Below are 13,092 nucleotides of genomic sequence, written 5' to 3'. Positions count from 1 at the left end.
CAACAATGCACTTCAGATGCAGCCTTAGAAGAGTGCCTTTTAATGCACCAGTGTAGCATTTTACTATTTTACACAGTAACTATCTTATGGCCTTTTTGCTGTTTTCTCTGGTCTGGATTGTAATCGTCTGGTCACAGATCCATCTCTTGACACTTGACAGCCTATATACTGTAAGACTTAAGTATTTTGACCTGACACCAGTTTGTTATAGTAATGATCTTTTATTTGAACAAAAGCAAAGATCAATACATACAAGTATTTAAGCAGTAATTATCAGAAAACAAGGAATCATATTACCCAGTTGTCCTCTGCGTAGAGATCGTAACTTTTGGTCCCGTTCGTACTCCCTCCCTCTTTTCTTCTAACTTCTTCTCTACCCTGAGTCTGAGACTTATACACTGAATTAACCCCTGCACCTCCTCCCCCCCCCCCCTTTTCACTGCGGCAAATTTAAGCCACTTGTAGATGGTTCCCTTATCAGCACTTTTAGGGCCCATCGATCGTTCTTCCTTGATTCTGGAATGTAGTTGCTTAGCGACATGTTCGGACATAGAGGCCCATCCTTTGTTTCACTGTTTTTGCCTCAGATAGCATGGCTTTGTGTTTTAAACCACGAGTGTTACTGCACTAAGGTTGGTTCCTGTTGTTTCTCACCCATAACCCCGTTAAGTCTAACCCTTTGAATTCCACATATATTTGTGCAAAAACTATATTCCTTTAAATACAGAACGCTGTCTATAATTTCTTCTCTTTCTTCCAGGCCAAATCAACTTCAAAGTTTTCTGTGCTTTCCTTCTAGTATCATCATCGCCTTTCTTTTTCTGCATAGTTCTTTAGCTTAAAGCTATTTCCACATCTGCCTTTTACTGCATATTTTTCATGCATGTTAAGTGATGGATCAATTGCATTCAATTGTTTACAAAACTGTAATCTCTTGCTAGGCACTTAACAATACCCCTTTCAAAGAGCACTATCTTAACAAAACATGGTTTGATCATTTTTTTTTGAACGAGGGAGGGAAAAGAACCATAAGAGCTGTGTATCATTTTGTCACAATGACAAAACTAACATAATGAATGATGCATTTGACCCAATTTGAATCATGGTAATGTATTTTCATAAACACAGAAAAGAGTATGCAAAACACTTCTTCTTGATGGTGCCCTTTAAAGCAAAAATCTTTCATGCTTGGATAATCTGTAGCATATGCATGAGAAGCTATATTTAAATTGCAAAGAAAAATGCTTACATCTCTAGCATTTATCATGAGGATGGAATTTAAAATACATTGGATCCTATACTGTAGAGGTGTGGTGTCAGATTAATACCCAGATTGCCCTCCTTTATAAAGCTTAATACAAAAAAATAAAAGTTATGGCTGAGACACAGTTCTCAAAAAGCTTATCTACTTCTTGCCATACTTGTAAGTATTTGAATAGATCCCTGTTCAGGAAATTGAAATTAGCTTTTAAATGGCTCAAATGAATTGTAATTCTCATTTTTTTAAAATCAGTTTCTCAAACACCTTCAGCTTTCCTACTCAAATAACTTTTTGCCAACTTTAATCTCTACATCTCACCAATAGGCAGCTGACTGAGCTTTGAAAATATAATTTCTTCATTTTCTTTATCACAACCATGTGGTATTGATGACAGAATGATTAATAGGTGTGTCAATAACCTACAAAAGGGTGAAATTGAGATGAGCCAAAGCTGACAGAATTAGTTTCATCTCCCACCATGAAAGAAAGGGGATTCGGAGCAATTTTGAAGTAAATGGCTGCTTCTTTGTCTAAAAATTATAGATATTGAATATGAAAATTTTCAAAATCCAGGCCCTTTTCCCACTGCTACTATCCAGGTCGCTAGACAGAGGGGGTTGATTTTCATGTGGAGCATATATTGGACGGGGCAGTGGTTAAGGCGACCCGTTGATTTTAGTAGTTGGAACTCATTAGTATGCAGGAGGTGAGCAGCCAGCACTAATCGTACTGCTTATAGGCAGCTTGCCATTTGGAAGTTTGGGAAATCCAACGGGTCTGCTGCTACATAAAGCCAGCCTGCAGCTCTTAAAATGTAGGTACTCTTTTCAACAGTGATTGGTGAACAGGGCGGTATTGAGGCAGCAGATGGAATGACATCAGCCAGGGCACTGTGATTCTCAGATACTGCCATGGAGGCAAGTAGAGGCCAGAAAGAAGGTTCTCTTTCCTTCTGATGGGTGCTGGGTGCCCCAGAAAATTAGTCAACAGGGGTAGAGTGAGGTGGCTTAGCAAATCATCAAAAGTCTGCTTTGTAGCATCTTAAATGAGAGCAGATGACGATCCGTTTAAGTAGCACTGGTAGGGTTGCATCTCCAGGAATTAAAGATTAATCTCTCAGTCACTGCTGTGAGCAAAAATCATAGAGACATTAAAAAAATTGTGTTTTTTTCTTTCATTTTATTTGTTACAAGAATATTGGAGATGGGAGGGGAGGTGAGGCTGTTTGACTGGGCAGGGCAGTTGAAGGCAGGAGATCATGTGATGAAACCTCCAGGAATACAGCCAACCAGAGTTGGAGACCTTAAGTGCTGGAAATGGCGTCCTCACGGCTTGTACTGCCCTTGATTTATGGGCAGGTTGAAGAAATAGCTACGGCAGTGCTGAATGACACGAAAATGTCGCTTGGGTCCTGACAATGTCACTTGACCCCTATGTGCACACATTAATGATTCCCCCACTGGTTTCCAACAGGAGCATTGACCGCCTACATCGAGTTCCGCCTGAAAATTGGAATGGGCAAACCTCCAGCTACCACTTCATTTACACCTAAAAACTGGCAGTAACGAGATGAAAAGTGGTCCCAGGGAATTTCTTACATTCCTGAGACGTATGCCTTTCCTAACTAAGTGAACAATTTACTATGTTTTTTGCCAACCTCAATCTCCAGATCTGAGAAAATTTAAGATTTAAAAGATATTTTCATTTTTAAAATCCTTTTACTTTAAACATTTATTATTTTCAGGCAAAGGAGCAATCATTTGCTTTCAATGTGATTTTTATTTGTGTTGAATTTGTTAAGCTGAAACAAATCACCTAAACCGAGTTGATGGAATATTTGGGTTGGAATCATACTGTGTGATATTAGATTTGAGTAGGAATCATACTATGTGGTATTTGATTTGGGTTGAAATCATACCAAATAATATTAGATTTGGGTTAAAATCATACTGTGTAATATTCAATTTGGGTTGAAATCATATTGTGTGATATTAGATTTGGGTTGAAATCATACTGTGTGATCATAGAATCATAGAATCATAGAAGTTACAACATGGAAACAGGCCCTTCGGCCCAACATGTCCATGTCGCCCAGTTTATACCACTAAGCTAGTCCCAATTTCCTGCCCTTATAGAATCATAGAAGTTAGGTTGAGATCATAATGTGTGATATTTTTCTGTCCCTTTTAATCGACTTATTTTAAAGCTTTGTTAAAATAGTAACTGAAAAATTTCATACAAATGCAATAATTCATCATTATTAAATGCATACAATGATTTCAATCCAATGGTAATAGACCCATGTGTAATGCAATGGGCCAGAATTTGCTGTCAAAATAACGGTGAGGCTAATGGCGCTCACCGTTATTTATACTCAAATGCTACAGCAACTTCAGGCAAGGGCGGATGTGCAATATCCGCAAATATCCAAAAGTTGCTGTCCGAGAGGCACCGCTCCGCCGTTAGCTTCGCGACAAAGGCATCTCGCTGTCTGATTCTCCATTCAAATGCATTGGGGCCGATTTTTGGTTGGCGGAGTGGGTGTATTGGGGGCGAGGGGGTTCCTAAAATGACAGAAATCCGGAGCGGGATTGGAGCCCGGCTCCAACCCGCTGACTTCCGGGTTCCCCAGTGACGTGTTCGGATGTTCACACAGCTCCCGAATGCGGGACTCCCACCGGCAATTAAAGCCAGCAGGATGCTGATTTACATAGTGAGTCAGATAGTTGAGATACTTGAGAGACCTCATTGAGTGGACATTTTGGCAGGGGTGCAATTTTGAAGGATCCTCAGCGTGTTTCCCGTGCTGTAGGAAACACTCCCTGTTGTAGCAGACATGTTTCAGCCAGCAGCCAGTGGGGGATGCAAAGGATTATTTGACAGGTGGGGAGAAAACCTCATTTACTGCAGCAGGGCACTCTGTCACTTCAGACAAAGTTTTGGCTGCAAGACCTTTGTCTTTTCACTTAAAATTCTTACTTTACACCCAAAATTCTGCAGTGCAAACACATCTGCCAACTTTGCGGACCCTCTCAAACTCACACTGTCAGGATGGAGTGCGCCATGTCTGCATTCATCAATTCATCCGAGGACGTGCAACATCACCGGCCTCGCTCCACAACACAGTGCTGCGCCACAGGCACCTGCACAAGAGCACGGAGGGCAACAACAGAGAGAGCGACGTCACACGAGGCACTACCCTCGCAAAAGGGTCTACAGACCGAGGCTCAGCTTCCTGGACCTCTCTGAGGAGCAGTGCATATGGAGGCTCAGAGACAGTCGCTAGGTAGACGCAGACATCTGCAGCCTCCTTCATGCCGAGCTGCTCCCAGCTGGCCTGAGCAGCATCTCCTTACCTGTCGCTGTCAAAGTCACCACTGCCCTCAACTCCTGACTCACCACTTGACTCCCCAAAGCCTTTCCACCATCTACAAGGCAGAAGTCAGGAGTGTGATGGAATACTCTCCACTTGCTTGGATGAGTGCAGCTCCAACAACACTCAAGGTGCTCGACACCATCCAGGACAAAGCAGCCCGCTTGATTGGCACCCCATCCACCACCCTAAACATTCACTCCCTTCACCACCGGCGGACTGTGGCTGCAGTGTGTACCATCCACAGGATGCACTGCAATAACTCGCCAAGGCTTCTTCGACAGCACCTCCCAAACCCACGACCTCTGCCACCTAGAAAGACAAGGGCAGCAGGCACATGGGAACAACACCACCTGCACGTTCCCCTCCAAGTCACACACCATCCCGACTTGGAAATATATCGCCGTTCCTTCATCGTCGTTGGGTCAGAATCCTGGAACTCCCTACTTAACAGTACTGTGGGAGAACCTTCACCACACAGACTGCAGCGGTGCAAGAAGGCAGCTCACCACCACCTTCTCATGGGCAATTACGGATGGGCAATAAATGCTGGCCTTGCGATGCCCACATCCCATGAATGAATAAAAAAAACCTTCAAACTTCTTCGCCTCCGGATCCTTCCAGGGTGCCACCGGGGACATTGCCAGGGTCTCTCAGTCGTCTGCACACAAGTGCATAAGGCAGGTCACCGACGGCTTGTTTCGCAGGGCCTCGCACTACGTCAACTTCCCCATTGACGACATCAGCCAGACAGAGAGGGCAGTAGGATTGCACACTAGGGCTGGCTTCCCACAGGTTCAGGGTGTAATCGATTGCACCCATATAGCAATACGGGCAACTCCACACGAGCCAGGACTATTCATCAACAGGAAGGGCTATCACTCCATGAACACTCAGCTAGTTTGTGATCACCACAAGAGATTCCTTCACGTGTGCGCCAGATACCCTGGCAGCTGCCACGATTCCTTCATCCTCCGGGAGTCCAACATCCCGCCCCTCTTACACTCACTGAATACTCGCAAGGGCTGGCTCCTCGGGGACAAGGGATACCCCCTGCACATGTGGCTCATGACACCCCTGAGGAACCTCACCACTGAGCAACAGCGTCGATATAACAACAGCCACATCGCTACTAGGTCTACAATTGAGCAGGCTATAGGGCTGCTCAAGATGCACTTCAGGTGCCTTGATCATTCTAGGGGAGTGCTTCAATATGCACTAGACAGAGTGGAACGCATTATAGTCGTTTGTTGTGCCCTGGAGGAGGCAGAGGAGGAAGAGGAGGAGAAGCAACCCATGAGCAGGACCAGCAGCTCACCTGGCTGCGCGTGAGGCCAGCGAGTCACTGATATGTGAACGGTTCTCCTAACATCAGACAGTGTGAAGAGTCCAATCCTTACCACCTGAACAGAGCAGTGGCCACACCAGCAGCCCCCCACCCCCTGCACAAAACAGTCCTGCAACTACACATACACCCAATGTAGAGTGACCCAATGGGTGGCATCAAGTGTGGGTATTCATGGTGAACCTCATGAAAGGGCCTTATTACAGAAGCCAGTCAAGAATGGCCAAGACATGGCAGTATTGGTGACAATAGTAATATTTAATGTGCGTTTAACAAAAAGCAAATATAAATAAAAAACATGACCAACCGTCAAACACCCTTGTGCATCCCCTTTGCGCTTACAAAACCTTCTCCTTTCGCTTCCGACTACTTCTACATGGTGCATCCCCTGTGGCTGCAGCAGAGGTAGTGGCAGGTTGCTCTTGTTCATGCCCTGACTAATTAGATGCTTTGGGCCTACGCCCTCTGGGTTTCAGTGCCCATGAGGGCCCCTCCAAACTCTGCTCCATCTTCACCTGTGCAGCGACAGACTCGGCCACCTGGAGAGGAGGCAGCATTGCGGGTACTGGTTGAGAGGGGGCCAATGGGTGAAACGTGGGGGTGCTTTGAGTGGCGTCCCCACTTCCATGTTCCCTTTTGCCATCATACCTCCCCTGGGCCAGACCCACACCACTTCTACCATTCTGCTGGACGACAGTTTGGAGGACATTTGTGAATCCTTGTAAGGCCAATGCTAGTGTAACTGCCTGCCTGTTTAAGGTGGCAGAATGTTGTTCACCCCGAGTCCAAACAGTCATTGTCAGGGCCTGAACGGACTCATTTGTGAGCCATGCTTGAAGCTCCATGGAGGCTAGCCTTCCTTCCATCACAGACATACCCGCACATACCCACGACACTATCTCAGAGATGCCCTCATGTCCCTGTGACAATATCTCAGAGGTTCCCTCCTGTATTTGTGCCACCATTTCACTCATACAGGAGTTGGACTCCTCCATCCTCTGCGCGTGTTGCACCTTTTCGAGCACCTCGCAAATGTGCTGCCGCCCCTCGATCATTCTCCTTTTAAAGGATGGCCCCCAGGGTTCAGCATCTGTGTCCAGCTGAGCAGAGTCTGCGGAAGAGTGCTCCCACCGACACGGACTCTCCACAACTGCCCCTGCCACCAGTGTCTGCTCGTGCTCACATATGTGTGGTGACTCACTATGTGCGACCCCAACTAAGTGAGGACGGGGACTCACCGAGGTGTGTGTATCTGCGCTGGTGGATGGCTCGCTCAGATGTGACGGTGCACCCTCAGAGGCCGGCAGGTCCTCTGAGGAATCGTCCTCCGCCATCACAGCGGTCGCTGAAGTCCCTGTAAGAGAACGGATGGCAATATTAAGCATGATGACAGATGTTGAGGTGCTGAAGATGGCAAGGCATGTTAACATCAATTGATATTGTGTGTGCTGAATGTTAAAGTTCTGTCACCAGATGTTTGTCGGGTGTCAGTCTCGGTGTCCCCGACGGACAGGCACTCGAGGGTGCAGCTCAGCTCCAGCGCCTCCTGCTCCGCATCTGTGAGGACGACTATCTGTTGCGGCCCCCCTCCGGTCCTCGCCCTTTCCCGTGCATTCTGGGCTCTCTTCTCCTATAAGGGGAGAAAGTAGAGAGACGTGAGTGAGTGATGGTGACGTGGCCAACTGCTGAATGCTTTGGTTTGGGTGCAGCTGACCGTGAAAGAGATGCATCAGAGGGTGAGTATGAGACAGAGACATGACAATGTATGAGGATTGGGTTGAGTGGTAGTGGTGGGGTGAGTACTGGGGAGGTGAGGAAGTGGTGAGTAAGTGCAGGTAAGTTGAGGATGAGCTTTCAGTGGGTGTGAGGAGTGATGTGATAGAGTAGTGTTGGCAGTGCAGAATGAGTGGGGGCGGTGATGTGGAAGACAGAGTGTAGGAGAATCCTGCAGCACCTGGAGTGAGGCATCACTGAATCTAGGAGCAGGCTTTTGCCCTGGGCTGCTCCATTGTGCTGTGTAGGTGTTTGCTCCAGGAGCAGCCATTGGAGGACTGCCCCTTTAAATAGGGCTCCTCCAGCTGACAGCCTGTGATGTGGGTGCGCAGTCCACCTGCTGCGCAGGTTTCCGATGGGAAACCCGGAAGTCATGTTAAGTGGCTCCAATTCACCCCCAATCGCGTGAGGAATGGACAGATTTTACTGGGTGGGTTACCCACGCGCCCAGTCGCCCCCCCCCTGCTGCCATCCTGCCTCCGTGGTGATATCGGGACGATTGTATTTGTGCGGTAGATACAAACTAAATTCAGAACAGAAAGTTAAACATTGTCCATTTCAGTCTAAGTACCTTTATAATGATGTGATAAGTGTTAATTACTGCCAGTCAACCTCTCTGGCACTGAAAATTAACTATAACAAGTCTGGAGTCTCATTCTATCAGCTTTTAATTGTTGTTGGAGATTTTAAAAATGTAACATTTTTAAAAAAAATGTTCTTTTCCTTTCTGTCTCTTTTTTCTCTCTCTCAATCCAATCTTACTTTCCCTCTCTTTATTTCTCTTTCTGTACCTGTTTTGACATTGAATTCACCCACTTTAATTTACACTTCCTTCTCAGTCCTTGCACTGTTAATTCACAATCTTTCAATCTCATTGGTTAAGGAGATACACAGTTGCTTGCCCTGTTCACTCATGTCTTCAGATGCTCCGTTTCCCTCGCTGCGATGTTATCAGCTCGCACTTTCAGCAACTTGCCATGCAAAAAATTTCATATTTCTATTCAAATGGGAAGTGCAGTATGAATAAGGTCTCTTTTAATTGCTCCATTTGGCATTGCCTTGATATGGATTAGGACTCGCAATAAACTATTGATTATGAACTCTTAAGAAGCAATTTTACAAATTAATGCTCACCAGCAGTGCATATCGTGAATCCAGATATCGAGGTCAGCAAACCCTGCAAGGTTTTCTGACCATGATGGGAATTTAAAATTATTAAAGTTACCCTTAGTATTCTATCAAAATATTCTGTTCTTTATGATTCATTTAACACTTTCCTTCAATAACTCACTGCAGACACCAGATAATAAGGCTTTACATCTTAAAGTTATCCCTTCATCTAAATCTATAGTACTTAGTCTGTATAATAACCAAACAATAAGAATTAGAACCAAAGTTAGAAACATATACAATTAAAAGTCTTGCCTCTAGAATGTGTCTATAATGTATGGAAACATTGTCTGCAACACATTTACAGCGCCTGTCACACTTGCTGGGCTCAGATATGAGGTTCATAGAAAAAGCACTGAATCATTTAACTGAATGATGTTAATTGCTTGAAATGTTACTGAAAAGGTGGGAATGCAGGAAAGAAAACTATCAATCAGCAAGTATGTAGTAAAGAAAAAAAGGCAGAAAAAACTATTTATATAGCACCTTTCACGAAATTAGGACATCAAAAAGTGATTCACAGTCAATACTAAAATTACAAATGAAGAAATAATAAGCAACAGAAAAAAGAACAAAATATATCAATCAAAGCAAATAGTAACAAGATATAGATAAACAAGTAGCAAAGAGAACAATTGCTTGAAAATCTTCTTTGAAAGTACTTTCAGCTACAGTCTTACTTTCTCTGTAACCTGTGAATATAGTGCCAAATGTAAAATGTCTAGCATAATAAACATGTAGAGGTAAATGTTTGTGCGCCCAATTCCAACTGGTGGGGGGCAGGCATTGCGACCCACTTTCATGGTTGGGCCTCATCTGAATAATTTTGGTGAGCTACCAGCGCTGTAGGCACTAAAGGAGGAGAAGGAAGGAGAGAGGTGGAATTATTTAGGGAAGAAATTCCAGAGCATGGGGCCTGGATGGCTGCAGGAAAATCTGGCAGTCATGAGGTAATGGTGGAGAGGGATGCACAAGAGCCCAGAATCGGAAGAATGGAGAACTCTGCTAGGCTGTAGGGCTGGAGGAGATTACAGAGGTATGGAGAAGTGAGGCTGTGTAAGGGATTAAATGCAAGGATCAAAATGTTATATTGAAGGTTTTGGAGGTCTTGGATCCAATCTAGGTCAGCAAAGACAGGAGTGATAGGTGACGTGACTTGGCCCAGCAGGAAAGCACATAGATGGGACCCAGTATCTGGATCCCAGCCTAGTTTCTGGCCATTCCAATATGCTCTTGCTGAAGTTAAAGCAGGAGTGTGCTGAAAAGGCTATAGATTTTCAGGGCCAGTGACTTGATTGTAGGACTGATGGTTCAGAACCCCAGTAATCACAGCCACAAAACTACAAGCAACTGTCTTTGTCAATCTAATAGGCGGACTATACAAGGCTTTATATAATCCAGTTACCAGGCTTTCTGGTGTTTGATTACAATTATAATCACATAAATATCCCATAAGCATTTCTTCAAATATGAGTCATTTAATGATTCATAGGGAAAACATTTCATCACGCAAGCAATTACACTCATGAGTCACTTAATAGGTCATATAAATAACAAAACCCAGGGCCTTAATTAAGTAGAACATTCTGCAACTGGAGAAAATAACGATTTTATTTTACTAGAACCATTATTATATTTCCCATAATTAAAGGAATGACACATCACAATTCACATTTGACTATGCTATATTTTGTCCTGATAAATTGCGTGGTAATTAACATAAGAAATAGGAGCAGGAGTAGGCCATATGGCTCCTCGATTCTGCTCTGCCATTCAATAAGATCACGGCTGATCTTCCACCTCAACTCCATTTTCCTACCCTATCCCCATATCCCTTGATTCCCTTAGAGTCCAAAAATCTATCGATCTCAATCTTGAATATACTCAACGACTGAGCATCCACAGCCCTCTGGGCAGAGAATTCCAAAGATTCACAACCCTCTGAGTGAAGACATTTTTCCTTATCTCGGCTGACCTCTTATTTTGAGACTATGACCTCTAGTTCTAGACTCTCCAGCTAGGGGAAACAGCCTCTCAACATCTACCCAGTCAAGCCCTCTAAGAATTTTAGATGTTTCAATGAGATCACCTCTCATTCTTCTAAACTCCAGAGAATATAGGCCCATTCTACTCAATCTCTCCTCATAGGACAACCCTCTCATCCCAGGAATCAATCTGGTGAATCTTCGTTGCACCTCGTCTAAGGCAAGTATCCCACACTTATGCAAGCACCCCATTCCTTTTCATATTCCTTCTTTTCAAGCAAGAATAATTGAGGCAGAGGCCATTGTATCGTTTAAGGGAAGAGTGGATAAACATTTGAAGCAGAGGATGTTATAGGGCTATGGGGGGTGAATTTCTTCACTGTTTCCAGCATATTTACAATGCTGGAGCGGCGTAGGAAACTTTCCAAGTGAGGAAACTGTTTCCAGTGCTTGTACATCTTTAAAAGGCTTCCTCTGAGTTTCTATGCACTTCTGGAGCTGTTTCTTGATGCGCCTCTCAAGTCGCCAAAGGCCTCATTTACATACCTGTCAGCCAGTGGCACTACAGTTGCGGGTTTCCTGGTTTACCCCAATATGGCACTTGGGGTAAGTTACACCAGGTTGTATAATGCACAAGAGCTGGCAGGAACAGTTGATATTGATGGGTGAGGAGTTCCCAACAGAAAAGAGTCTGCAGATGTTTGAATGTAGATTTCTGAAGGTAGGAAATGTTTCTTAATGTTTTTTTTTGCATTCTGCCTACAGGCACCTGCACTAGCATCTGATTCTTCTCAGAGGGTCAGAGCAACGGCAGAGTTTTGGGTTCTCCAACCCCCCCGGGCCCCCCAACTCACCCCCTACCAATAGTCAGAGCTTCTCAGGAGCGGGTATGGCATTCCCTATTGGTATTTTTTTTTTTTTTTATTCATTCACGGGATGTGGGCGTCGCTGGCAAGGCCGGCATTTATTGCCCATCCCTAATTGCCCTTGAGAAGGTGGTGGTGAGCCGCCTTCTTGAACCGCTGCAGTCCGTGTGGTGACGGTTCTCCCACAGTGCTGTTAGGAAGGGAGTTCCAGGATTTTGACCCAGCGACAATGAAGGAACGGCGATATATTTCCAAGTCGGGATGGTGTGTGACTTGGAGGGGAACGTGCAGGTGGTGTTGTTCCCATGCGCCTGCTGCCCTTGTCCTTCTAGGTGGTAGAGGTCGCGGGTTTGGGAGGTGCTGTCGAAGAAGCCTTGGCGAGTTGCTACAGTGCATCCTGTGGATGGTGCACACTGCAGCCACAGTGCGCCGGTGGTGAAGGGAGTGAATGTTTAGGGTGGTGGATGGGGTGCCAATCAAGCGGGCTGCTTTATCTTGGATGGTGTCGAGCTTCTTGAATGTTGTTGGAGCTACACTCATCCAGGCCATTATTATGGACAGCCAGCAGCAACACAAGATGGGGCAAAGAAGACTCAGGCAACATTAACTGCAAGAGGCATCACGGCACATCTCATCAATGAAGTCTCATCTCCTGTGGAACAAAGTCCACCTCTGACACTAAAAAGGGTGAAAAGGGCACCCTGCTGCAGCTCACTGGTTGCATTCAAATGAGGGCTGATCCTGAATTTGGCTCAGGCCTCGGGCGCAATTTGAATGAGGAGAGAGATTACAAGAAACTTTTTATAGTTGCTAAAGCATGGAATGCTTTGCCACAGGGAATAGTTCAGACAGCGATAATTGCATCTTTTAAAGAAAGAGTAAATCAGTATTTGAAGCAAGGAAGATACAGGTCTAAAAGGAGAGAACAGGGCATTGGGATTAGTTTTGGATTGCTCCAGCACAGTCACATTGGGCTGAATGTGTTGTAAAATGTTATGATTCTCTGGTAACAAGTCGTGATAGGCATGCAGATAGAGAGAGTGAAAGAGAGGAAGACAATCAAGGACACAGAGAGGGAGACAGAAATAGTGAGAGGGGAAACATCCAGAGACACAGGGGGTAATTTGCATTGTGTGCATGGGCAGAAAAGTGACAGTTGTGGATTGACTTCCCGTTATACACCCCGGCCGCCATTCAATGGATAGGAAAATCAGGCAGGATGTATAATAAGCAGCCAATCAACACCACCAGTTTGCGGGAATGTAAGCAGGTTTGCTTGATGGGCTGGGGGGAAGCACTCCTGCTCCTCCTGGCCCACA

This window comes from Heptranchias perlo, chromosome 4 (genome assembly GCF_035084215.1).
Source record: "Heptranchias perlo isolate sHepPer1 chromosome 4, sHepPer1.hap1, whole genome shotgun sequence".
NCBI lineage: Eukaryota > Metazoa > Chordata > Chondrichthyes > Hexanchiformes > Hexanchidae > Heptranchias > Heptranchias perlo.
This window is presented reverse-complemented; position numbering follows the sequence as displayed.